The sequence below is a fragment of the Pongo abelii genome, chromosome 9 (assembly GCF_028885655.2).
Source record: "Pongo abelii isolate AG06213 chromosome 9, NHGRI_mPonAbe1-v2.0_pri, whole genome shotgun sequence".
Classification (NCBI taxonomy): Eukaryota; Metazoa; Chordata; class Mammalia; order Primates; family Hominidae; genus Pongo; species Pongo abelii.
Window position 1 is genome coordinate 82,252,805 of NC_071994.2, and position 24,488 is coordinate 82,277,292.

At 39.3% G+C, this 24,488-nt stretch overlaps 1 protein-coding gene across 3 annotated transcripts in view; it reads right to left on the minus strand.

Annotated features, from left to right (window-relative positions):
* The window catches only part of TENM4 (teneurin transmembrane protein 4), a 3,040,222-nt gene that overhangs the window by 1,529,949 nt on the left and 1,485,785 nt on the right, over positions 1–24,488 (minus strand). The window lies entirely within an intron of this gene.

Below are 24,488 nucleotides of genomic sequence, written 5' to 3' on the forward strand. Positions count from 1 at the left end.
TTCCCCCAGTCTTCTATCATCATCCTGGTCTTGTACTGTGCATCCTAGAACTCAGTCACCTATCAGCGCACTCCTCTAACTTTTCAACTGCTGTCTCAAAGTTCTTGTCTTCTACCTCTTGTCTTACCTGGCCAACAATTACACCTTATTTCCCTGTAACTATCTGTAGTGTGGCTAGTTTTGCTTTTATTCCCACATCAGAGACTGGGTGTGAGGTGGCTGTTTCTTTCTCCCTTCTTTCAAACATTTTCATCTTCCTCCTCCTTCAAAAACATAACTTATTTGAAATAGACAACATTAGACTTTATCACACAATCATCTTTCTGATTGCTGTCAACTACCTGCCTCCTCTTCAATCTCCTCATTCACTGATGATTTTAGCTGCTGGTTTGCTATTTCTTCTTCATCTCTACTCATTCCAAAATTCTTAGCGATTTTTAAGATTCATTTGGATGATCCATTCAACGCTTTTTTTCACTCTGTTCTTTACATTCAGCTCCATTGATTTTTCCTCCATCTCTCCTGTTATGAACTGAATGTTTGCTCCCCACCCCCAACAACAACAACAAAAAACTCATATTTTGAAAGTCTAACTCCCAATATAGTGGTATTTGGAGACGTGATCCTTGGAAGGTAACTCGGGTTAGTTAGGTCCTGAGGGTGGGGCCCTCATGATGGGATTAGTGACCTTATAAAAGAAAAAACATTTTCTTTCTCTCTTTCTGTCTCTGTCTGTCTCCAGATCTCTCTCCATGTTCACAGTGAGGAAAGTCCATGTAAGAAGACAGCCACCACCGTAGGTCAGGAAGAGAGCTCTCACCGGCATCCAATCATGCTGGTGCTCTGATCTTGAAGTTCCAGTCTCTGGTACTGTGACAAAATATATTTTCGTTTTTAAGCAGCCAGTTTATGGTGCTTTGTTATGGCAGCCTGAGCTATTACATCCCCACCATCCACAATTATTTTACCACTTCCTCCATGTCCAGGTCACTTACTTTTATACCCCCATACTGGCCTCCTTCATCTTAATTAAAATCATGTATACTTTCCTTTTGTTTTCTATCTATTCCATTTCTTCTTTTTCTTACTTCTCTCCTTATTCAGCTGAGACCATGTGGCTCCACACTATAACCACTCCTTTGCAAACATAGTTAATTATATTCCCTTCATCCTTCTTTCCTGGGAGAGCTCTAAACCTATGTAAATCTACTTAAATATAATTATCCCACCAACTCTGTTTCTTCACATGACAACTAAACAATCTAGGATATACACACAGGTTTGTTGACTGGTCTCACTTTAGAAGTATGACCAAAAATTCTAAGAGGTATTCCAGAATTCCTGGTGATCTACAATCTTTCCTTAATACATTTGTCTTTCAACTCACCAGATGAATATTTTACATTTTTGCATCTCTTCAAATCCATGTCTTCTCCTTCACTTTTATTACTTAACCCTTGAATTAGAATAAAGAGGCAAAGCCTCTCACACTGGAGGCCTACTTGATGTCTCCCCTGGAATGTCTAAGATGCATCTCAGATATCACATTATCACTAACAACTCTTGCCCATGCCCCCAGTGTTTCCCAAATTCTTAGTAAATGCCACAATCATCCCTCTTGCTGATAAAACCAAAACCCAAGTTGTTCTTGATCATACAGTTTTTCTTTACTCCACTTCCAATTAATCCATTCCATCACTTAGTAAATATTGAGCACCTACTATGTGCTAGTTATTGTCCTAGGCATTAAGGATACAGATAATAATAAAACAAATAAAAATTCTTACCCCCATGGAACTCACACACTTGTCCTTTGACTCTATCTTGAAAATGCATTTCACATCTGTTCACTATTCTCCATCTCTACTCTAAGCCAGCACCCTCTCTCATTGGAAAAACTACAGTGGCCTCCTTACTCTTCCCCTTACTTCCACACTTGTTCCTTTACAATCTATTCTCTATACAACAGTAGAGTGAGCTTGTGAAAACCCTGCATGTATGGTCCCAGGGACTCTCCATTGTGCTTGCAACAAAATCTAAGACTTTACCCTGACCCACATGTCTGACTTCACTGCTCCAGGTATCTCCATTGCTCCCTGGGCTCAGGCATACTTACCTTCTTCCCATTCTGCTTTGGAACTATTGCATCAGCTTTCTGCCCTGGCATACAGGACCCAGTTTAAATGTCACCTCCTCAAAGAGGCCCTCCTTGATCATCAAATATAATATAGTCCCCAGTCACTTTCTTTTTCTTTTTTTTTTTTGAGACAGAGTCTCACTCTGTTGCCCAGGCTGGAGGGCAGTGGTGCGATCTTGGCTCACTGCAAGCTCCACCTCCCGGGTTCATGCCATTCTCCTGCCTCAGCCTTCCGAGTAGCTGGGACTACAGGTGCCCGCCACCACGCCCAGCTAATTTTTTTGTATTTTTAGTAAAGACGGGGCTTCACAGTGTTCGCCAGGATGGTCTTGATCTCCTGACCTCGTGATCCACCCACCTCGGCCTCCCAAAGTGCTGAGATTACAGGCATGAGCCACCACGCCCAGTCACTTTAAGAGTCACCCTGTTATGCTTTCACTGGTTTCTCCCCTAACACCCCTTTGAACCTTTCTCTGGGCTCTTAGTACTTTGATATCTTTTCTTTTTCACGTTTATGTGATTGATGTACTTATATTTTCTTCCCCCACTTTACCTTCAGTAAAGCTATGGATTCTGTTAGACTTTTCACTATTATATCTTCCCCTGCACCTTAAGCAGTACCTTGTACATAGTAGAGACAAAGTCATATGTATAATTTTTGGTTTTTTGAGTTGGAATGTTGCTCTATCACCCAGGCTGGAGTGCAGTGGCACCATTATGACTCACTGCAGCCCCAATCTCCCAAGCTCAAGCCATCCTCCTGCTTCAGCCTCATGAATAGCTGGAATGACAGGCACATACCACCATGCTCTGCTAATTTTCAAAATTTTGTAGAGACAGAGTCTTGCTATGTTGCCCAAGCTGGCCTCAAAGTCCAGAGCTCATGTGATCCTCCCACCTCGGCCTCTCAAAGTGCTAGGATTATAGGTGTGAGCCACTGCACAGAGCCATAAACTGTTTTTAATGAAAAGAAGGTAGGTATATATGAAAATAAATTATTTTGGACTAGGGGTCAAAAGTTCAGTGTCTGAATGCTAGTTTTTTTCACTAACTACTGGGTATGGCCTTAGGCATAAAATTTCCCTGGACTTAGTTTCCTCATTTACGAAATGATTATAATGTGAATGCTGGAGCTAGAAATGCCCAATTTTTAAATTCTGGCTCAAGCTACCCCTGGATATATGACTTAAGAGAAACTGCTTAATCCTATACTCTCCATCCAGAGAACTGTTGTGAGAATTCAATAAACTATGAAAAAACCCAGCACAGAGCCTAGTACATGTGAGAACTCTAAAATCCACATTTTTTTTCCTTTTTTATTATGAGATATAATAAGCAATGGTCTTAGCTAAAAATATATAGAATGAGTGAAGCGCACATAAACTTAGAGTGCAGAAATTCATTTTTACCTTGTTCTTATTTCAAGGCACAGCTAGGAACAAAAAGACATTCCCAGCTTTGCTCAGTTCTAGGCTTGACTATATTAAGCTAATTAAAATAAATAAAGAATAAAAAGAATCCCACCAAGTATGCACATAGAGTGGGCACATAATATTTACACTCAGAAGAAAGAGGTTTACACTAAACTTTGCATAACATGAGCCAGTCTTCGTTCCCAGCTTAGGTTGTGCTAGGTGAATTGAATTTAAAAGAGAGTGAGCAGGAGCAGCAAGAGTGCCAGGAGCCTCTTCCACTCTTGCAGTCTTCAGGCATGACAGCACCTGGGGCAACACCTGGGTACTTTTGGAGGCACCTGGTGCTTCAGGGTGTCTCATACATGGCACAGCTGCTCTGAGAGCCCCTGGCTCCCTCCTTGACATTGTCTTCCCAGGGGAGAAAGGGAACCTACATTTAGTGAGTCCCAGCATCTGTCAGCCATAATCCTAGGTGATATATAAGCTTCACAACAAACCTTAGAGTAGGTAGCATTTTTGACATTTTACATTTGTTGAGTTTCTACTACATGCCAAGACCTCTGACAGGCATCTCTCATACTTCATCTCAGCTTTCAAAGTAATCCTGGAAGAAGACATAATTGTGCACTTTGTGTAGATGAGGAAATTAAGGTTTAGAGAGGTTGAATAGCTGCTAGGAGTCCTTCAAGCAGGGAGTGGAAGAGCTCAAATTAAAAAGTAGTTTTAGCTAACTCCTGGACCCAAAATGTGAATCAGGTTTATTAAATTAGAAGAATTTACAGAACCCAGAACACAGCCTATGCATATATATATATATATATATATATATATATGCCTACCTGATTTATTTTCAAGTTATTTTAGTTAAAGATTATATGACTTTCTGTTATGCTACAAACCTTTCCTCTTTGGAGCCTCAATTCCCATTATTTGATTTACTGAATGCCTTTTACTTTCATTCTCAAATATGCATATTGTACCTCATTTTGTCAAAGCCCAGTGGGATACTGGCAGGTAAGAGACTAGGTTTTTGTGTTAAATCATCAAGGAAGGCTGGAGGATTAAGTGAGATAATGTATGTAACATGCCTGGTACATCACAGCCTGCAAAAGGTGAGTTGTTATTATTATCAATTACTTAAATTCTACCTTCCCCTGGAAATAGTCTTTCATCTTTTAAAGTGAGCTGCTTTACCTATGGCATTCTAAAGAAATTTAGCTGGACTTTTCATCTGATACTTAGCATTTTCTCCCTTGTTTATAACATATTTCTTCTTCCTTCTTCTTTTCTGTTAAGGCCACATTTTCCTTAAGGATGAGATCTGTCTGGCTTTTCTTTTATATCTCACATATCTAGAATACAGCTGTGTGCATCATTTATGATCATGGCATATTTGTGGAAGGAAGCAAGAAAAAGTAAAAGAAAAGAAAAGAAAGAAAAAGTGAAGAAAGGAGAGAGAGAGGCAGAAAGAGGAAGGAAGGAGAAAAAGAAGAAATAGAGGAAAAAAGAAAAAACAGCAAGAGAATAAAGGAGATAAAAATTCAAAGCACAAAGACCGTACACATTAGAAAATTATGCCTAAATCCAGTGAGTGCTGGTAAATAATAATAACAAAAGTAATTATCATTTAAATCAGTATATCAGCATGCATCTGTGATAGAACAACATACATTTGTGAATACCTGTCATCTGCTGGACACTACTCTAATTGCTTTCCCCACATTATCTCAGGTAGGTATCACTGAGATCTAAACTCTGTAAATGAGAAAAGTGAGGCACAGGTGCCTCAGTATTATATCTGGACTCCCATAATTAGCCTGAGTAGTCCTCCCACCCTCTACCCTCTGAAGACCCCACTGTGTGTCTTTCCTCTCTATGTGTTCATGTGTTCTCATCACTTACCTCCGGCTTGTAAGTGAGAACATGTCATATTTAGTTTTCTGTTCCTGCATTAGTTTGCTAAGGATAATTGCCTCCAGCTCCATCCGTGTTCCTGCAAAGGACATGATCTCATTTTTTATGGCTGCACAGTATTACATGGTGTATATGTTCCATACTTTCTTTATTCTACCATTGATGGGCATTTAGGTTGATTTCATGTCTTTGCTGTCATAAATAGTGCTACAGTGAACATACATGCACATGTGTTTTTATGATAGAATGATTCATATTCCTTTGGAAATATACCCAGTAATGGGATGTTGGGTCAAATGGTAGTTATGTTTTTAGGCCTTTGAGGAATCGCCATACTGTTTTCCACAATGGTTAAACTAATTTGCACTCCCACCAAAAGTGTATAAGTGTTTCTTTTTCTTTTCAGCTTCGACAGCATCTGTTATTTTTTGACTTTTTAATAATAGCCACTCTGACTGACGTGAGATGGTATCTCATTGTGTTTTGATTTGCATTTCTCTAATAACCCATGATGTTGAGCTCTTTTTTATACGATTGTAGGCCACATGTATGTCTTGTTTTGAAAAGTGTTCACGTCCTTTGCCCGCTTCTTAATGGGGTTTTTTCCTTGTAAATTTGTTTAAGTTCCTTACAGATGCTGGATATTAGACCTTTGTCAGATGCATAGTTTGCAAAATTTTTCTCCCATTCTGTAGGTTGTCTGTTCACTGTGTTGATAGTTTCTTTCACTGTGAAGAAGCTCTTTAGTTTAGTTAGATTCCATTTGTTAATTTTTGCTGTTGTTGTCTTCATCATGCAATCTTTGCCCATTCCTCTGTCCAGAAGGGTATTACCTAGGTTGTCTTCCAAGGTTTTTATAGTTTTGGGTTTTACATTTAAGTCTTTTATCCATCTTGAGTTAATTTTTATATATGGTGTAAGTAAGGGGCTCATTTTCAGTCTTTTGCATGTGGATAGACAGTTGTCCCAGCACCGTTTATTAAATAGGGAATCCGTCCCTCATTGCTTGTTTTTGTCAGGTTTGTCAAAGATCAGAGAATTGTAGGTGTGTGCTCTTACTTCTGGGCACTCTATTCTGCTCCCTTGGTCTATGTGTCTGTTTCTGTACCAGTACCATACTGTTTTGGTTACTTTAGCCCTGTGATGTAGTTTGAGGTCAGAGAGTATGATGCTTTCAGCTATGTTCTTTTTACTTAGGACTGCCTTGGCTATTCAGGCTTTTTTGTTCTGTATAAATTTTAAAATAGTTTTTCTCTAGTTCTGTGAGGAATCTCAATGGTGGTTTGATAGGAATAGCATTTAACCTATAAATTGCTTTGGGCAGTATGACCATTTTAGCAATACTGATTCTTCCTATCGACAAACATGGAATGTTTTTCCTTTTGTATGTGTCATCTCTGATTTCTTCGATCAGTGTTTTGTAGCTCTCCTTGTAGAGATATTCAGCTCCCTGGTTGGCTGTTTTGCTAGGTATTTAATTCTTTTGGTGGCAGTTGTGAATGGAATTGTGTTCCTGATTTGGCTCTTGGCTTGACTGTTGTTGGTGTATAGGACTGTTAATGATTTTTGAATGTTGATTTTGTATCCTGAGACTTTGCTAAAGTTGTTTATCAGCTTAAGGAGATTTTTGGGCTGAGACTATGCAGTTTTCTAGATATAGGATCATGTCATCTGCAAATAAGGATAGTTTGACTCCTTCTTTTCCTATATGGATGCCCTATATTTCTTTCTCTTGCCTGATTCCTCTGGCCAAGACTTCCAATACTATGTCGAATAGGAGTGGTGAGAGAGAGCATCTTTGTCTTGTGCTGGTTTTCAAGGGGAATGCTTTCAGCTTTTGTCCATTCAGTATGATGTTGCTGGTGGGTTTGTCAGAGATAGCTCATATTATTTTGCGGTATGTTCCTTCAATACCTAGTTTATTGTGAGTTTTTAACATGAATGGGTTGTTGGATTTTATCAAAAGCCTTTTCTTCATCTACTGAGATAATCATGAATTTTTTTGTTTTTAGTTCTGTTTACATGATGAATCACATTTATTGATTTGTCTATGTTAAGCCAACCTTACATCCCAGGGATAAAGCCTACTTCATTGTGGTGGATAAGCTTTTTGATGTGCTGCTGGATTCAGTTTGCCAGTATTTTGTTGAGAATTTTTGCATCAAACTTTATCAAGGATATTGGCCTGAAGTTTTCTTTTTTTGTTGTGTCTCTGCCAGGTTTTGCTATTAGGATGATGCTGGCCTCCTAGAATGAGTTACGGAAGAGTTCCTCCTGCTCAACTTCTTTGAAATAGTTTCAGCAGAAATGGTACCAGTTCTTCTTTGTACAGCTGGTAGAATTCAGCTGTGAATCTGTCTGGTCCTGGGCTCCTTTTTTGTTGCTGGTAGGGTATTTATTACTAACTCAATTTCAGAGTCAATTTCAGGTCTGTTTAGGGATTCAATTTCTTCCTAGTTCAGTCTTAGGAAGGTGTATTAATCTGTTCTCACACTGCTATAAAGAAATACCCGAGACTGGGTAATTTATCAATAAAAGTGGTTTAATTGACTCACAGTTCTGCATGGCTGGACAGGCCTCTTGAAACTTACAATAATGGCAGAAGTGGAAGCAAACACATCCTTCTTCACATGGCAGCAGGGAAAGAAGTGCTGTGCAAAGTGGGGAAAGCCCCTTATAAAACCATCAGATCTTGTGAGAATTCACTTACTATCATGTGAACAGCGTGAGGTTAACCACACCCATGATTCAATTACCTTCCACTGGTCCCTCCCAGGACATGTGGGAATTATGAGAACTACAATTCAAAATGAGATTTGGATGGGGACACAGCCAAACAATATCAGAAAGTTTTTCTGATATTTTCCAAGAATTTATCAATTTCTTCTACTTTTTTTTGTTTATATATATAGAGGTATTTATAATATTCTCTGATGGTTGTCTGTATTTCCATAGGGTCAGTGGTAATATCATTCTCTTTGTTTCTGATTGTGTTCAATTAAATCTTCTCTCTTTTCTTTCTTATTAGTCTAGCTAGCAGTCTATCAATTTTATTAACTTTTTCAAAATACCAACTCCTGAATTTGTCTATCTTTTGAGTGGTTTCTCATGTCTCTCTCCTTCGGTTCAGCTCTAATTTTGGTTATTTCTTGTCTTCTGCTAGCTTTCAGGTTTTTTTTTTTTTTTTCTGGGTTCTCTAGTTCTTTTAGTTGTGATTTTAGGTTGTTAACTTGAGATGTTTCTAACTCTTTTTTTTTTTTTTTTTTGAGACAGAGTCTCGCTCTGTTGCCCAGGCTAGAGTGCAGTGGTGCAATCTTTGCTCACTGCAACCTCTGCCTCCCAGGTACAAGTGATTCTCATGCCTCAGCCTCCCAAGTAGCTGGGACTACAGACGTGCACCACCACACCTGGCTAACTTTTGTATTTTTAGGAGAGACAGAGTTTCACCATGCTGGCCAGGCTGGTCTCAAACTCCTGACCTCAAGTGATCCCCCTTCCTTGGCCTCCCAAGTCCTGGGATTACAGACATCAGCCACCATGCCCAGCATCTTTCTAACTTTCTGACATAGCCATTTAGTGCTACAAATTTCCCTCTTAACAGTGCCTTAGCTGTGTTCCAGAGATCCTGGTATGTTGTATCTTTGTTCTCATTGCTTTCAAATAATTTCTTGATTTCTGCCTTAATTTCATCATTTACCCAAAAGTCATTCACGAGCAGGTTATTCAACTTTCATTTAATTGTGTGGTGTTGAGTGAATTTCTTAGTTTTCATTTCTAATTTGATTGCGCTGTGGTCCAAAAGATGGTTATGATTTCAATTCTTTTGTATTTGCTGAGAAGTGTTTTACTTCTCACTATGTGATTGATTTTAGAGTATGTGCCATGTGGCAATGAGAAGAATGTTGTCTCTGTTGTTTTGGGGTGGAGAGTTCTACAGATGTCTATCAGGTCCATTTGATCCAGTGCTGAGTTTAGATTCTGAATATCTTTGTTAATTATTTATCTCAATAATATGTCTCATATTGTCAGTGGAGTGTTAAAGCCTCTCACTACTATTTTGTGGGAATCTAAGTCTCTTTGCAGGTCCCAAACAATGTGCTTTTTGAATCTGAGTACTCCTGTCTTGGGTGCATATGTATTTAGGAGAGTTAGATCTTGTTGAGTTGAACTGTTTACCACTATGTAATGCCCTTCTTTGTCTATTTTGATCTTTGTTTTTTAAAGTCTGTTTGGCTTCAGAAACTAGGATTTCAACCCCTCATTTTTTCTGTCTTCCATTTTCTGAGGAGATTTTTCTCCACCTTTTTATTTTGAGCCTATAGGTGTCATTACATGTGAAACAGGTCTCTGGAAGACAGCATAGCAATGAGTGCTAGTTTTTTCTTCTGCTTGCCACTCTGTTTCTTTTAATTGGAGCATTTAGCCCATCTACGTGCAAGGTTAGTATTGATATGCATGGATTTCATCCTGTCTTCATGATGTTAGCTGGTTATTTTGCCAACTTGTTTATGTGGTTGCTTTATAGTGTCACTGGTCTGTGTACTTCAGTGTGTTTTTGTGGTGGCTGGTAACAGTCTTTTCCTTCCATATTTAGTGCTTCCTTCAGGAGGTCTTGTTAGGCAGGTCTAGTGGTAACAAAATCCCTCAGCATTTGCTTGTCTAAAAAAGATCTAATTTCTCTTTTGCTTGGAATCTTAGTTTTCCAGAACATTAAATTCTACATTGGAACTCCTTTTCTTTAATAATGTTGAATATTGGCCCCCAATCTCTTCTGGCTTATAGGGCTTTTGCAGAGAGGTCTGCTCTTAGTCTGATGGACCTCCCTTTGTAGATGACCTAACCTTTCTCTCTACCTGCCTTTCACATTTTTTTTCTTTCATTTAGACCTTGAAGAATCTATTGATTATATGTATTGGGGATAATCTTCTTGTGAAGTATCTTACTAGGATTCTCTGCATTTCCTGAATTTGAATCTTGGCATCCCTAGCTAGGTTGGGGAAGTTCTCATTGTTGCTATTCTGAAATATGTAATCCAAGTTGGTTCCATTCTCTCTATCTCTTTCAGGGACACTAATGAGGCATAGATTTGGTTTCTTTACAAAATGCTATATTTCTCTGAGTTTTTTTTTTTGTTTGTTTTTTTGTTTTTTCATTTTTTTCTCTATTCTTGTCTAACTCTCTTATTTCAAATAGCGGTCTTTAGGCTCTGAGATTCTTTCCTCTGCTCGGTCTATTCTGCTATCAACACTTGTGATTGCATTATAAAATTCTTGCAGTGTGTTTTTCAGCTCTACCAGGTTTGTTATGTTCTTTATTATGCTGCATGTTATGTCAGCTCCTGCATTGTTTTATCATGATTTTTAACTTTCTTGGATTGGGTTTCAACATACTCTTGTAGCTCAATGATCTTCATTCTTATCCATATTCTGAATTCTATATCTGTCAGTTAAGTCATCTCAGCCTGGTTCAGAACTCTTGCTGGGGAGGTGATGCAGTCGTTTGGGGGAAAAAAAGGCACTCTGGTGTTTTGAGTTGTCAGGGTTCTTGCACTGATTCTTTGTCATTTTTGTGGGCTTATCTACCTTCAATCTGTGTGGCTGCTGACCTTTGGATTTTTTTTTCTTTCATCTTACTTGATGACCTTGAGGGTTTGATTGTAGTATAAGGTGAATTCATTCAACTGGCTTCATTTCTGGAAGATTTTAAGGGGCCAGTGCTCTGCTCTCAACTCCTAGACTACATGCTGTAACTCTGGGGACTTGTATTGGGCCCCAACTTTGTTTTCTGGCTCCTCGAGGTTAGGAATCTACTGCACTGTAGGGTTCTAGGTGCTCCTGGACCGCTGGTCACTACACTTCTATGGGTGGCGACAGCCAAAGTGTTTCACAGTGCAGTGACTGGAATTTGTCCTCATAGTGGCAGCTGTAGCAGAATGTTAGTGGGTGCTGGGTAGCCTGCCTCTCTTTGGACGTTCACCACAGTGGCAGAGACAACACAGCTGGGGGTGCAGTAGGCACCTGCTGGGAACTGTGTGTCTGGTCATGCTGGAAGTAGTGTTTGTTCTTGGGCAAAGTACTGGTGGGACCAGGTCTAGGTGCCTTCTCTGTACCCTGCAAGCAGGAGTGATTTTTCAGGATGGAGGATAATCTGCTGTTCTCTGTGCAGTGTTAGTGCAAGGGCAGGGTGCTAGTGGAGGCAGCACTGGCTGGTTCTGTACCCACCAAGGCTCTATCTGCAATGGTTGTCAGTAGGGGAGGGATGCGGACCTCACTCTCATATGCTAGTGGGGCAAGGAAAGCAAAACCTGCCCACATAGACATGCACCAGCAAAGTGATGTGGGGAGTTGCTGTGGGACTGGGGGAAGCTGCAGTATGGGGAGGGAGTGGGCAGCCTGGTGCGTGGCCATGGGGGCTGCCCTGCTGGAGTTTTCCACTGGTCAGGCATGCTCTGCCAGTACAGAAGCTATGATGCAGGCCCCCAGGGCACCCAAGACTGCCCTGCAAGCTGGTATGGCCAGACTGGGGCCACAGAAGAGGCCTGAAAACTAAGGGGTACTCAGGTGGGACTGGCCTCATCTGATGGGCAAGACTGCTCTGCAGGGTTCAGGACTGACACTTCCCTAGGGCTAAAGTGTCCTATGGGAACAAGTCAAGCCTAGAGGTATGGCCGTCCCTGGCTGTGCCCCACTATAGATGCTCCTGAACCAAACACTGTGGGCTCCACATCAGCGGGCTTGCTGCCCCCTACCACTTCTCTAAGTAGCTCTCCTTCTCAACTCCATTGTTCATGATGGTTGAGGTGTCTCCTTCTGCCAGAGTTCCAGAGGTCTGTAGCTAGAGCTGATTGCTCCTTGCCAGTTCAACTGACCCATTCCCCCAAAGCCATGGGGTGCTGGGTATGAGACCTGGTGTGCAGTAGCCCCATGCAGGGTTCTTTTGATTTGTTCCTCTTCAGCCCAGCTTCTGTGCCTCCCCTTCATCCACTCTTTTTTCCTCTCAAGATCTGTCAGGAGCATGCCAGTTATCTCACTCCCTCAGTGAGAACTGTTCCACCTGGCTACATCTAGTTGGCCATCTTGCCCTCCCTCCATCCTGAGTCTTGATGAACAAGAGATGGTTACTACATAAGTACCTACCTTGAATGTCAGTTGGTTCATGTAAGAGTTGCTGTTGGAAAAAAAAATTTAAAGCAGTCATTTGTAGCTTTGTATGCAAATTCAGTGAAGGTTTGTTCCACCACATTTTCTCCCTCTGTATACCTGCAACAAAAAAAATGTATTCTGCTGCCCTGGGGTAGTGCAAGATTGAACGAGAAGCATACTTCAGAAGTCAGTGCCAGTAAAAAAGCAACTGAATATTGGACTCTGTCAAAGATCCAAGAGGAGGGTGTGTTCAGGGCTGTTGCTGGAAGCTGCCACAAAGTAGGTGGAGAAGAGACACTATCAAGACCAATTTGAGAACAGGGATTTTTGGATTGGTGTTTGAAGAGAAGGGACAAAGTAATGAGTAGACATTTTGGAAACCATCCCCCAAATGATCCCACTGTCCAGATGGAGTCAGCTCAGTCTTGATGGATTCTCTCTAGTTCAGTGCCATTTTGAGCATACCAGTTATGCTTTCCTGTGCTGCTGCTCCAAGACTCTGCTGCCCAGCTGTCAACATGTACTATTTAGCAGTCACCAAGTTCTTGTTTTACAAAATGAAAAATGGAACCTGTTTCGGGCCACTCTTAAGGTTCCAGAAATTGTATTTATACAGGTGGTGAGCATGCAGTTAACACGTGAAAAATCAATCAGTCTTTGAACCTTGTCAGAGTTGGGCTATTAGTTATGAAGGGAATACTGGGGCACATTTTCTGCCTAGTTCCTCTGTAAATCAGTTCCACACTTAGACATTGCTGTGGTTTGAATGTGTCATGCAAAGTTGATGTGTTGCATACTTAATCCCCAATGCAGCAGTGTTGAGGCAGGACTTTTAAGAGGTGATTAGGTCATGAGGGCTCTGGCCTTATAAGTGGATTAATACCCTGTTCACTGCACTGGGTTACTAAGCGCCAGAGTGTGTTCCTGGTAAAAGGATGAGTTCAGCTTCCTTCCCCTCTTGTGCTCACACTTTCTTGCCCTTCCACCTTCCACCATGCAATGACTCAGCAAGAGGGCCTTCAGCAGATGTGGGACCCTTAACCCTGGATTTCTCATTCTCCAGAACTGTAAAAAATAAATTCATTTTCTTTATAAGTTACCCAGTCTATGATATTTGGTTATAGCAACACAAAATGGACTAAGATATATACATAAACTTTCTCTCCTTTGAATGTGACTGTAAATACATTCGTCATAACACAGTGGAAGTAGGATGGCCTTGGAGCCAGAGCACTACATTCAGATTCTAGAATTGCCACTTACTCAATACATATTCTTAACCAAATTACTTAACCCCTTTTACTCTTAGTTTCCTCATCTGAAAAACTGGGATGATTACATAATAAACTGATTCTCAAGAGGACTATTATTAATATTATTAAATACTAATTAAAAATGCCAAATATTATTCTTGGTTCACAGTAAGGACCCAATAACTAGAGATTGATATTATTTTTACTATTAAACCTCAAGTATCAGTAAAACCTAGACTGAAATAAGAAGACTCAATCTCTTGCTTTAAATTGGAGTTGAACATTTCTTTTTTCTCTTCTGCCTCCCTCCCTCCCTTCCTTTTTTCCTTCCTTCCTTCCTTCCCTCCCTCCCTCTCTCCCTTCCTTTCCTTCCTTCCTTCCTTCATTACTTCATTTTATCCTTTCTCCCTCTCTCTATGCCAAGTTTTAAAGAAAAGAGTAGACTTTGATTGTTTTGACGATTGTAGCATTACCAAAAATAATGTGCTAAATTAAATATTATGAAGAATGAACTGAAGCAGAAAAAGACTACAGACAATGAGACTCATTAAGAGTCTATAATTATCACCATTATCAGTGGAATTTCCTAATATGGTTGGTGATTCTTTTATCTAACTGGTCTTCACAGCTAGATGCCTTAGTGTCATGAGTCATCATAAACTGAATCCCTTTTTCTACTCCAACCATCTAGGTATTTATTGAGTCCTGACCATTTAACTTCTTTTTTTCTTATTTTGAAACAGAGTCTCACTCACCCAAGTTGGAATACTGCGGCGTGACCACAGTTCACTGCAGCCTCAACATCCCAGGATCAAGCTATCCTCCCACCTCAACCTCCTGAGTAGTTGGGACCACAGGTGTGTACACTGCCACACCTGTCTAATTTTATTATCTTTTGTAGAGATGGAGTCTCACTATGTTGCCCAGGCTGATCTCAAATTTCCGGACTCAAGTGATGCTACCACCTCAGCCCCCTCAAAGCGCTGAGATTACAGGAATGAGCCACTGTGCTTAGCCCCTTCAACTTCTTAAATGTCTCTAAAGTCTTTCCCCTTATCTCCATCCCATTGACCTTGTGCACCCCTTGCATGGAGTCCTGTAAGAGCTTCCTAAGTATCTTCTTCTGCTTGTCTCAACTCCTCCCACCCAGTTTGTACACTGTAGTCAAAGTGATTTTTAGGAAGGAAAAACATAACCAGGGCCATTCTTTGTTAACTTGGTGACTCCTATTGCCTTCAGAATTAAGGCCAAATTGTAACCTGGCATAGAAATCCCTTCATGATGGACATTGTATGTCTCCACAGTTTGGTCTAATACCTTGCCATGCACTGCTTATGCTCACAGTTGCTGTCCTCACATTCCTACTCTTCACCTTACATTCTGTGTTCATGCCAATGTTGGCGTGTCTCCCTGATTAGAATACGCCTTCTTCCCTCAGTGCTTCATTAGTACTTTTTGGTGAAGGCCTGTCTCCTTTGTGACTCCTCTCGTATATAGAGATAGGGAGGACTTCCTCTGTGTTCCCTCAGAATCTTGTATATCACTTCATCATGACATTAATTGTGCTGCATCTCAGTACATGCACATATTAGTTCAAAGGGCAGAAATAGAGACTGAATAGCTGTGTAACCTTCATTTCTTTGTCTCTTAAATTAGATAGTACTTAAGTAAAACAATTCAGAAACAGAAAGTCAAATACTGCATGTTCTCACTTATAAGCAGAAGATAAATAGTGTGTATGCATGGACATAAAGTGTGGAATAATAGACCCTGGAAACTTGGAAGGGTGGGAGGGGAATGAGGTATGAAAAGTTACTCAATAGATACAATGTACACTATTTGGGAGATGGTTACACTAAAAGCCCAGACATCACCAGTACTCCATACATCCATGTAGCAAAATTGCACTTGTACACCCTTAAATTTATATAAATTTTAAAAATATTGAGATAATACTGTCTATTTCCTAGGGTTATTGTGAGGAGTAGAGTAAATACACAGTAAATGCTTAAAATGACTGATGATGTTTAAAAAAAAAAAGTTTAGTATTATGGCCTCTAGTTCCTTTAATTCCAGTATAGGTATGACCTACAGTTGGTGTCCAAGATTTTCATCCCAACTGATAAATCATTCTTCACCAGCCCTCACTTAAGTGTAAATGAGATCAAGGATCAGCTTCAATGACTCCTCTCTTCCAAGAGGTCCCTAATCACAGCAGGAAGATTTCTGTCCCTCCTCTAGCTTCAGAAGCAGTTTGTCCCTGTTGCTCTCTCTCTCCTATATTTTGACCCCTAAATTAAAGTTACACCATACAAGTTCCATTTCATCACAAAAATATATGTTCCCAAGGGTCCATCCTGGACTGGTCGCCTGTGCCTAACTCGTTTCCTCAACATCCAGGGCACGGCCCAAGCATAGACTCGGGCTTCTGGCTTCCCTCTTTTCTGGTTTCCTTTGACTATTGGCAATATAGAAGGCCTGTGGCCATGAACACTGAGAAGTCACAGTCTCTCCGGTAAATAAATCTGCCTTGGCATGAGGATCCAGGGTTTCATTTCTCTGCTTTGGAATAGAGATAATGGGAGTCACTGATTCCAAAACCATTCACTGCTGTGGTCTGGGAACTGAGGATGTCACGAATACCTGAAGAAGAAAGTGTTTCTGAAAGCAGCAGAGGAAAAAAAAAGTTGAAATCAACATGGCCTGAATTCCCATTGGCAACAGCAGAAAAGAAACTCACCCCAGAGGAAGAGGGTCTAGGAAAAGCTGACAACAAGACTGGTAATTGGTAGAGCCGTGCTTCTTCTCTTTATTTGGATCTTGAAGGATGGGTTGGATTCTGGCAGGCAGAAATGTCCCCTTGCAACTCCATTTTGATGTAGCACATATTTACTTTTCCTGCCTCTATTTCTGTCTTATTGACTCCATTCTTATTGTATAGTTCTCCAGAGCAATGAGCTGCGGAGTGAAGGACCCTTAAAGGCATGGTTTGGATGATGCTTTGCACTTAGCAAACTATTATTCAACCTTCATCATCGTGGCATCTTTATGTTTCCTGATCTGCCCCCCAAATGCTCAGCAAATGAGTAACCAATGTGTTCATGCTTTAATGATTTTTAAAACTCTTTAAAGATTTTGCAAGTGGTAACTTTTTAAACTAAACAACTAATATTACAATCCTAAGTATTTTCCCCCTCTGAAAATTGAGCTGAAATAGATAGGAAGGTAAATGGGAAAACTGTTAAATCATTCAGGTTTTATTAAGCAGTCAGCATCCTAATCCCTAGGATTATTCATGTATTTAGTAACATACTCTGTGTGTGAGACTGTGTATGAACATTTGGATAAATGTAGAAGGAAGTGAATACATGTGCATTAACAAGGTAGGCCTTGACTTCTTATAAGTGCTGCAGTGTTTAAATAATCCTTTATGTAAGAAGACAGGAATGTAAGAATTAAAAATTGCTTTAATTTAAACCTCTAAAATAAGCACATACTAGAAAGAACGTGCTTCTTCCTCTCCAAATTTTAAAACTTGGCCATGGCCACATTCTGAAATACTAGCTTTTGAAATGATATAAGGTAGCTGAAAGTAAATTATAATTTGCTATCTTAATAAAGTAAGGTTACACCAGATTTTCTCCCTCCACTACTTTTTTTCCTTTTTTTCTCCTTCCTTTTCATTTTCTTTGCTTCCGTCTCTCCCTGGCTCTTTCCCTCTTTATCCAAAAAATTTAATTTTGAGCACTATATTAGCTTAGGGCTGCTATAACAAAATACCACTGACTGAGTGGCTTAAATAGCAGAAATTTATTTTCTTATAGTTTTGAAGGCTAGAAGTTCAAGACGGAGGTGCTGGAAGGTTTGGTTTCTTTTGAGACCTCTCTGTTTTAGAGAAAGAGTGGGCGGATGGCTACTGTCACGCTGCATCCTCACACGGTCTTTCTTTCTTTGAGCATGCATCCCTGGCATCTTTGGATGCCCTAATCTCCTCTTTTTATAAGGACACTAGTTATACTGGATTAGGGCTCACCTTGAAGCCTCATTTTAACTTAATCATCTCCCCATATACAGTCAGGTTCTAACATACTAGGGGTTACAGCTTCAACATATGAATTCTGGAAGGACACAATTCCTTGCATAACAAACACCTAGACAATGTCCACAATTTAAAAGGTCATATAATTTTCTTCCTTATTGCTTCTCTGTTTTTCTTCTCTTGCCAGTTTTCCAGGAGTTTCTTCCTCTCAGAATCTTTTGATCATTTAAGATCTTCCCAAGTAACTTTTTAGTCTTTCTTCTCTGCCTTATACACAAACTACAGATTTATCACACTTGTTTTTGCTACCCTGTGCCTGGGGATATTTACTCTAAATAGGTTTGAATGAATGATTTCTAATAACCACAACCATAATTTGACCTATTACCATCACCAGTACTATTGCTATACTACCACTACTATAACTATTACTACCCCTACACTGCTTCTCCTTCTCCCCTCTTTCCTTCTATAATGATAACACTTCCTAGAGATGTCAGACTCATACATGCAAAACATCTAGTATTGTCTGGATATGGTAGCCAAAATTGCTAGTGCCTTTCCTGTAAAATGAGTGAAATAAACAAAAATCTGGAGAAAATTATCTCCCTCTCTTTTCTTATTCCTCCTTTGGTTTGGACTTCTTTGGCTTAAGAAAAAGGTTATGTATTATACTTTGGTTTCTAGGCCTGTGGGAGGCTTTGTCCAGCCCAGAGATGCTAAGCTATTTTCAAGAGCCCTGCCCCTTTTCCTTCTCCAGACCTTTCCAGGACAATTACCAGCTGCATTCAGAAGAACAGGGGAACATTCCACTGGCTGGTGAGCTCAGGCACTTGTAACCCCGGTGGCCTTGATTGACTTGACAAGGAGTTAGCCACCCCACCAGCAGCCTCCACCACAAACCTCAGTGCTGCTGCTGCCTCCATTCTCCTTTTTCATTAACTCCTTACTGGTGGAACCTGGGCTGAGTCAGAATTTTTGTTTTAATGGATCTATCTGGATTGGAAGGAGATGCTGCTTTCCAAGGAATCAAAACTGATTCTGTTCCTTAAGGAGCTTTTTAACTAGAAAGTAGGAAAAAAAAAAAAAAAAAAAAAAAGCCTCAACACTGTTCTCCCTCCCTCCTTCCCTCCCATTCTCTCCCTTTCTTCCTCCCTCCCTCCTTCCTTTCCTTCCTTCCTTCCTCCCTTTCTTCCTCTCTCTCTTCCTCTTTTTCTTCCTTCCTTCCTCCTTTCTTTCCTTCCACCTGTCTTCTTTTTCCTTCCTTCTCTTTCTTTTTCTTTTCCACTTTCTCTCTCTACCTTTGTTTTCTCTCCCTCCTTCCTTTTCTCTTTTTCCTACTTGTTCTTCACCTCCACTTTCCTGCTATTTCTTTGTCTTTTTGTTCTTCTTTCATTATAATTGCTTAAAGCTTAAGTTAATGAAAATATTCTAAGATATGGATTAAATATTGATTCACACTGAAACAAAGGGAGGCTTCTACACTTATGTTTATGTTTGTTATATATGCTATGCTTATTATTCATGTATATTCATATATATATTTTATATATATATATATGCAGCTGAATCAATAGTAAGTGGAGTTCAGAATATCTTTCATGTTTTTTCTAATCGGTTAGTATATATTTTTGTCTCTTTAATTATGCTACTTTTTTATGTATTCCTTGTCTGTTCACCTAAGCTACCTGAGGACAGAGCTCATATTTCCTCAACTCAACTGATCTTTTAATATTATATATTGAATTAACGGAGTTCCTACTACAGAACCACCCTTGCCTTCTAGGAGGCTGTAGCATCAGTGTATACTATACTGGGGAACTGCCTTTGCTTTTATTTTACTTGTTTTTTTTTCTTTTGCATAAATACGCAAGAGAAAGATTGATCTAAAGCTTTCTGCATTTGATTTGTTTTGTTAACAGGGCAGTGCTTCTGAAACTATTTTTCTCCCCTATGGAACATTTTTCAAATTACAGAAATGACTTGTCTTTAAAAATTTGAATCAATTCATCTGTCTCCAGCATTTTTCAGAGCTACAATTAGTGATGTGCTGGTAAATGTTTAATAACTGGCTGTCGGCAGGAGTGGGGAATCCCTGATTTGTTGCATGTACTGACTTCCACAGTGCAAAGATTTCCACCTTGGATGATACCAAGCTTACTAAGAGGACGCCATTGAACTTAGAGGTGGAAAGAGATGTGCACAATCTGCTTAACAAACCAACGCCAACCAGCTTTAGCACACAGCTGGTTATAGATCTTTGACAACCTCTCAATTCTGTCAATTGCTTAGGTTTTCTGTCTCCTATGGTGTCTATTTTAGTATTCATTAGAATACTATTTTCTTAGAAAAGTATTCATTCATCTAGATGTTCATATATATTAGTCCTGTGAAGTTCTTTTAAAAAATACTTTTATTTCCCCGGTATCTTCGATACCCACTCTCCCTCCCCTTTCCATTTCAAATGGCATATGTCTGCATTTTCTCTCTTTATATGTATCAGGTTAACTAGAGTTTCTGTACTTTTTAATTATTTCCTTTCTTCTCTTGTCAATTTTATATTCGAGATTTGCTTGTCAATGCTATTGTCTCTCTGTTTTTTAATATATTTTCTCTGCCTATTTTTTTTATTTTCTAATGTATACAAATTTATCTTTACAAAGTAACAGGGTAAAAATATATAATAAGTAAATGGAATGCATTATTATTACGTAAATACATTTGCCCAGTAAAATATTATTTACTATATACTGGTTTTAGATTTGCCAGCAATTTTATTAAAAATTTGAACCAAACTCATTAACTACAGAAAATACGCTATGCTTTTTATAATACACTCAAAACCTGCTAAGTGTCTGTGTTTCTGCAATCCTGCAGGGGTTGTTGAAAGACATTATTTAAATATTTCCTTTGTTTCATCTATGCCAGTGGCTATTCCTTCTACTCACAGCTGCTTGTGTCCACGCTGAGTCTCCTGTGATTTCAAACTCCCTTGTTCCTAACCAATAACCTCATCAAAAACAGATTCCCTCTAATCATTCTTCTATCTCATTATGGGGTACCTCCAAATCACCTCCTGGGTACCTCCAAGTACTGTAATTTCCTTATGGTCATGGCCTGAGCTGCCTGTGAAGGCTTGTATTAAGTCTCAGCCAATGAGTTACCTTTCCTTTTCTTCTATGATGCAGAAACTCTATCTAAAATTTAGATTTGTGAAAGTGCCATACTTCCTGCAGATAGTTTAAATAATTGGATTGATATGGTTTTTCTGTGTCCCCACCCAAATCTCATCTTGAATTGTAGTTTCCATAATCCCTACATGCCATGGGAGGAACCCGGTGGGAGGTAATTGAATCACGGGGGCAGTTACCTCCACATTGCTGTTCTCATGATAGTGAGTGAGTTCTCATGAGATCTGATGGTTTTATAAGGTGCCTTTCCCCCTTTTTCTTGGCACTCCTCCTTGCTGCTGCCATGTGAAGAAGGACATGCTTGCTTCACCTTCTACCATGATTATAAGTTTCCTGAGGCCTCCCCAGCCATGCTGAACTGTGAGTCAATTAAATTTCTTCCCTTTCTGTATTACCCAGTCTTAGATGTGTCTTTATTAGCAGTGTAAGAACAGACTAATATGTGGGTCAATGTCTTTCAGAATATGTGGATAATGCAGAGATTTGCATTAAGCATTTGATATTTACTCAACTTGCTTTTTTGAGCAATATGTATTAAGGACAACCTTGGGTCAGCCCATAGAGGGCAGGTGATTGACGTGGGCCATTGTTCAGAGTGGTATGAGTATGGAGTCCATGTGAAAAGTGATTATGACAGAGGATAAAGGAGAAATAAAGGCATTTTGGTTGAGTGCCTACTGACTTTAAAGTGGATGTTCAAAAAAGCAAAATATCTTTCCCAAAGCCATATAGCTAGGCAGTAAGAGAAGCAATATTCAAAGTATGACTCCAGAATTTGTACATTTTTACCAGACTCTACTGCCCTTTTTTGAATAATACAGTCCTAGGTAATTTGCATTCTAATTCTTCTTGTCATGAAGCATCCATGTTGTGAGTTCTATGAACATCTTGGTTTGTTTAATACACAGAATTCTTAGGAATATCTTTGAACTAAATAAGTAGCACTGAATGACTACCATTCATGACGGTGATAGTTGTTTTGTTCTGCTTTGCTTTATTATTATTATTATCAACATTTTAATAGATATCATTTAGAAACTGTCCTACACAATCCTATGCTTTTAAGTGCTTGCAGTCTCAGTCACTATGAATGCACAGGTTAAGAACCTTATTCAAGCCCCCCATCCCAAAGCATTTGATCTTATTCTACCAATGCTTAGCACGATAATTCTCCAACCTATCTCAAGACATGAATACATGCCCTGATTCTAACTTTTTATGTAATAAGAGCTGCCTTTTCTTGGATGACACCCATCCTCAGCTGTATACTCAGCCGACCCCACAGCTCCCAGATGGAGCACCTGAAACCATCATGAAAGTTGCTGGACAGAGCCTCAGGACCCCTTTTGCAGTTTTATGACATTTTATTTTTCCTCAGTGAGGTAACAGATGAACAAATAAAAAAGCAAAATAACAAAGAAATAAAGAATAAATGAAAAAAGGAAGGAAAATAAAAGAATGAAAGAAATGAAAAGAGAAAGAAGGAGGGAGGGAGGGAGGGAGGGAGGAACTTAACACAGGTATTTTGGGAGTTACCATCCAAAATATCCTGGGGACTCTCTTTTACTTTTTGATAACTGCTGTTTCATAATTTTACTGTTATTTCTTGTAGAGCTAGATTAAATAGATACTGTCACACTCCTGAATTTCAAAACAAAGTTAAGTATACAATCCCTACCTTCAGGGAACTTTCACAGATTTTGTTTTCTGTGACAGTTACTTTGGAATGCTGCTCAGCTTTCAAAGCCTCAACCCTTAAACAAATGTTTTTTTTGATAATTGGATTAAGCTACCATCCTACTTCACCCAGAAACCATATTTATACTATAAGATCCAGGCCTCTGGCATACTTGAGTAGACTAAGTGGTCACTTACAAGAGAGGGGAAAGAGGGCAAAATTGCATTTTATGTGTGGCTAGAAATGAAGCACGTAAAACTGCATTGTGATACTTTCCCGCAATGTAGACTGCAAAGATAAGAGAAAGGCGAGTACAGAGAGAAAAAGGATAGTTAAAACATTCAGAGAAACCCAGAAGTATATCTCCTAAAGCCTTCCCATAAATGGGCTTAGACCCTTCCTGAGGTTCTCTTGCATCATTGTCCTTGGGGTTCACTTTATCCTACTTGTATTAGGCTAGATTGAGTAGCATCTTCTTTCTTGCAATTATTGCTGTATATACCCCACTATTGAGAGGCAGCATGGCATACTAGAATTATGACCAGCTATGCACCAAAATGCCTGGAATTGAATTCCAGCTCCAGCACTTAGTAGCTGGGTCGCTGAATAGTGTCCTCCAAATATATCCAGATCCTAACTACAGGAACATGTGAATGTTTTCTTACATGACCAAAATGTAAGGAAATGTAATTCAATGTTATTAAACTAAAAATTTCGAGATAGGGAGGTTATTCTGGATTATCAAGGTGGCCTGAAATATGATCATTATAAGAAGAAAATGGGGAGATTTGACACAGAAGAGAAAGTAGGAGATGTGACGATAGAAGCAAGAGGCTGGAGAGATGCAAAGAAGGAGCAAAGGCCTGCAGCAGCCTCCAGAGCTGGAAGAGGCAAGGAGACTAGCTCTCTGGTTGAGTCTCCAGAAGGAACCAGCCGTGCCAACATCTTGACTTAAGCCCATGGAAACTGACTGCAGCCTTTTTGTGTCCAGAACTAAGATAATACATTTTCATTGTTTTAAGTCACCAAGTTTCTGGTAATTTGTTATAGCAGCAATAGAAAACTAATACAGTAGCTTTGTATGTAACCTTGGGCAATTTTTCTATCTATTCTCTGTTTCAATTTTATCATCTGTAAGGTGGAAAAATGCATGCTTCATCAGATGGCTGTGAGAGTCAGTGATTTAGTGTTTTCTGCCATGTGGAAGGCACTAAGTAAGCATTGTATTGTTCGATGCTTGCATACAACACAATTTTAGTCACATATTTAGTTAGTAGTTGAGTCAGAACTTCTACCCAAGGTTTTTTTGACTCCAAATCTACTACAAGAAAGTTATAAAACAAAAATTAAAACACAAAACAGAACAAAAAATCTATCAATTAATATATCAAATATGATTTGAGCCCACATTTCTTAGGCTTTCCTTTAAAAGTGATCATGGAAAGAGGAAAATTTTATTCTTTTGGTTACTCTACATGAGCAAAAATTCAATTCATTTTCTGCTAAAACAGATGTAGATATCTCCAAACTCTCTCATTTATGTTTTAGCTGCTAAATTTGTACATTATTATTTTTAGCTCCCCTATTTTACTTTTTCAAATCCACTAACAGGTAATCTTTCTAAAAAGTTTTATTTTCCTCTATTTAACTTATTTTGTAGAGATCAATTCAATTCAACAAACTTTTACAAAGCACCCATATGCTTACAGACAGCAACCC